The sequence below is a fragment of the Montipora capricornis genome, chromosome 1 (assembly GCF_036669925.1).
Source record: "Montipora capricornis isolate CH-2021 chromosome 1, ASM3666992v2, whole genome shotgun sequence".
Taxonomy (NCBI): Eukaryota; Metazoa; Cnidaria; class Anthozoa; order Scleractinia; family Acroporidae; genus Montipora; species Montipora capricornis.
In genome coordinates, this window is record NC_090883.1 from 2292614 (window position 1) to 2296127 (window position 3514).

At 39.5% G+C, this 3514-nt stretch overlaps 1 protein-coding gene across 2 annotated transcripts in view; it reads left to right on the forward strand.

The window, feature by feature from the left end:
* The first annotated feature begins 1683 nt into the window (after window positions 1-1683).
* LOC138050787 (D(1) dopamine receptor-like) overlaps window positions 1684-3514 on the forward strand; it is a 15303-nt gene continuing 13472 nt past the window's right edge. The window contains exons 1-2 of one of the 2 annotated variants that reach the window (XM_068897083.1): window positions 1694-1922; window positions 3386-3477. The gene's annotated coding sequence lies outside the window, so the exon portion shown is untranslated. Of the gene's footprint in view, window positions 1923-3385; window positions 3478-3514 lie in introns of both variants that reach the window. The other variant, XM_068897077.1, reaches the window with a different exon arrangement.

Genomic DNA, 3514 nt, shown 5'->3' on the forward strand with positions numbered 1-3514 from the left:
TTGGAGGACGCCTGAGACGTACCAGATTTAAACAGACGCAAGGAACCTCATTATCCTGGCAAAGAAAAGCCACGTTGTTGATTTGATTGTCAGAGATTGTCATGAGACCTTTGGCCACATCGGGCGAGAACATGTTTTGAGCTTGTTGCGTGAAAGGTTCTGGTTGGTTAAAGGGCGAACCTCGGTGTGCAAGTTTTGAGTGCATTTTTTAGTTGCAAGATGGCTCCGAAAATGGCGGACCTACCACAATGAAATTGCATCTCGCCTATGGCGCTAATTGGTGTGCCATATTGCAAAACTCATATCAGAGTACGTTACGTAATCGGGATTATAATGGAACGCGATAGTTCATTGTCAGATGACAGATGTAAAGGAATTAAATCTAACTATACTGATACAAAAGGAATCAAATGAAGCATAACTGACATGCAAGACGCGTGCGTGACGTCAAAAAATCGGCGAGCTTATCGTTGTGACGCAAAGTAAAGTGGCAACATAAGTTGTGATACTAGATGTATTCACACGGAGCTGACAAAAAAAATCGATTGAAGGATCATTGACAGAATAATTTATCGGCTTCTTTTGGTGTAAGTTTAAAATACGGACTTTTAAAAGACCTGGCCCGAGAACTTCAACTTCAAGTAGGCCTTTTCTTCTTTTTCTACTGGTTGGCTTCATCTGAACTCTTTGTCTCCCGACCAAAAACCAAAATATTAGCTTTAGCTTTGCATTCCAACAGTGGAACACTTGTGTTTTAGCGGTGGAATACCAAATTAGCGCTAGCTCGACGAAAACGCTTCAAAACAATTTCAAACACCGGCAAACAAAAACGAATAAGTCGCGGCAACAATGTAAGGCCATTTCGTTCATAGAACATCACATTTAATTCCGTTTAAAACAAAGCCGTTGACGTCCCATATGGCGCAACCGCAGGAAAGTCGCGAACGTGTTCATGTCGTGAGCTTGGGCACCATGTGCATGTAAAGTTCCTCTTGTTGTTTTTCTAATCCGAAAACAAGGAAAATCGTTTGCCGATCGTGGTCTACGAAAACGATCAGGAAGCGAAGATCATGAACTGTTTAAAATAGTTTTTGACCAGTTTTTGACCATGTCATGTAATTGTTGGGAAAACTTTTCATTAAAGAAAATTTTCCTCATATCTACTACGGTAAACATTCTGAACCTACAAAAAACGTTTATCCTGTCAACAAGTAAATTGTGTGAGAAAATGTTTTTCTTTAAATCATTTATCGTGTTTGTTTCACGTTTGCTTCCTTCCTATCGTTGCACAAAGAACGTATTGACGAAACATGGCATGCGGTACAGTTAGGATCTTGCCTTAAAGTTCGAACGCAAGTGCGAAAAACAACAAGTGAATCACGTGGAATTACTTGTATGCTAATTATGTTTCTGTTTTGCTCGTCGGGCAATACGGAATTGATTGAAAGTTTGGTCAATGCACGCAGTACAGTGGCCCAAATCTAACGCTCTCGAAGGATGATATCAAAAGACATGACTTTTAAGCTGACGTATTTTCACCCAAAGCCCGTGCGCGTGTTTTACACATCGATAACCACTGAAGAGCCGCACCTCCAATCAAATCTCTGCAAATAGGCCAACTTTTGTCTGAACGGGAAACTAGTGAATTCTTTGCCTGGGGGCTCATCGCCCTATCAAACATTCACTTAAAGACAACGCCAACTGTTTTCTATTCAGTTTGTCTTGCTCTCCATCATGCGTTATTAATTGCAATTAGATTTTAAAACTTCAGCCACAAACCAGTAGATTTGTGAACGAAAGGAAAGTGTTGCCGTCTTCCTGGATAAGAAAATAGAGACAATGCAAAGTTGGTAACCTTCAGCACCAATCCATACTTTGTCGCCGTATCACGCGCTGCAAAATCGTACTGAGAGTAGACTGAGGTAAATATATTTAAATGTCAATGTAAGTACGCTTTTTAAACACCAAAATACGAACGCTTCGCTTTCAAAAGTGACACTTCTTTTTCGCAACGCGATGTAACGGAAACAAAAGCTAGAAAAACGACTCAACAAACATCGGGAGTAATCAATGGACGGTAACACCACTGAAGAATGAGCGGACGGGCGAAAGTATTTTATATTGGGTTCTTCGAGTTCAAGACTGTCAGGCTTGCGTATCAAATGAGCTTGAAATGAGCTTCTTGCGGTTTCTTTGAGTAACTTCAAAATGAAAATGTCGAGAGGTGGTTCGAAAGTAAGCTAGGTTCGAATAGTTAGAAATTTCACAAAATCCGTCTAAAACTGTTCACAAAAGTGGTTCGTTTGAAGTCTTTGCACTTCCTGTGTAAGTGTAATTTCCATAGATCTTTGTGGATTTCCGCATGCAAAAAGGCCTTCCTTAATCGCTTTCATACCTTGGGCAAAAGACTATTTGCATAAAAAACGACGGCATAGTTAAATGATTATATTTAGTGCAGATGAGTGCTGTGGTGTCATAAGATTTTAACGAACTGTGTTATTTGTCAAAACAGAGTTTGCGATTTGGTAAGCACTTTCACTTATGAATTTCCATGAAACGAACTCGTACAGAGAGTGACAAGGCAAACGAATAGTCATTGACAATTGAGTGTTTCCACACTAGCCAAATAATAAACTCATATTGTTTTCTTTCCTCAAATAGAATAATTACTAAAGAGAGACCATTCAATTAACGATTTTTTTTTTCGCTAAGACCAATTTAAATTAAACGGTTTGAACATTTGCTCAGTTCAACTTGCATTCAATAATCTGTTCAACGTACCCAATGTTGGGTATCACTATTTAAAAGACAAGACATGATCGCATGCAAACGTTAACTCCCAGAAGTAGTGGTGTTTTGGGTCGACATTAACTCACCGTACTGTATTTTTCTGGGAAGGAGGGAACTACAGTTATTTTAACACAGCGTTCAGTGATGAAACCCTCGGGCCGCAGATTCTTTCGGCACGACCAAGCACAACAGCGTTTACACTCTGCTGAAAGTTACGTTGCTCATAAACCCTAACTTTACTTATTGTTCAGCTGAACTTAGTGATTACAAACTCTAAATTTAAAAACAATATATTAACGCTAACATAAACTCCGTAGTTGTAAACACGACTGACCTGACGCTTTTTCTCAAAGGGGGTCACTTCGTCACGTCTATCAAAATTAACCAGCGACAAGGGGCACTGTGATAAATGACACATTCATCAATTATTTTGGAGGCGTTTTGACACAATGGATTCGTCAGTGCACCAGCAGTTTTTAACAGTGCTATCCTTCCCTTAATAGAAAGCCGCGGACAAAAAGAAGATCGCAAAGCGAAACAGACTTCGTTCTTTTAATTAAGTTCTAATTTATCGCAATGAACAATTAACTTTCAGCAGCTGCCAAAGTTTCAGTACACTTGCAAAGATGCAAGATTACTCATGAAAACCATGGCTACTTTGGAAAAAGTCGATAATTGGGAAAATAGGTCAGTAACAAGAGGAGCATCACAACACAGCTGATCT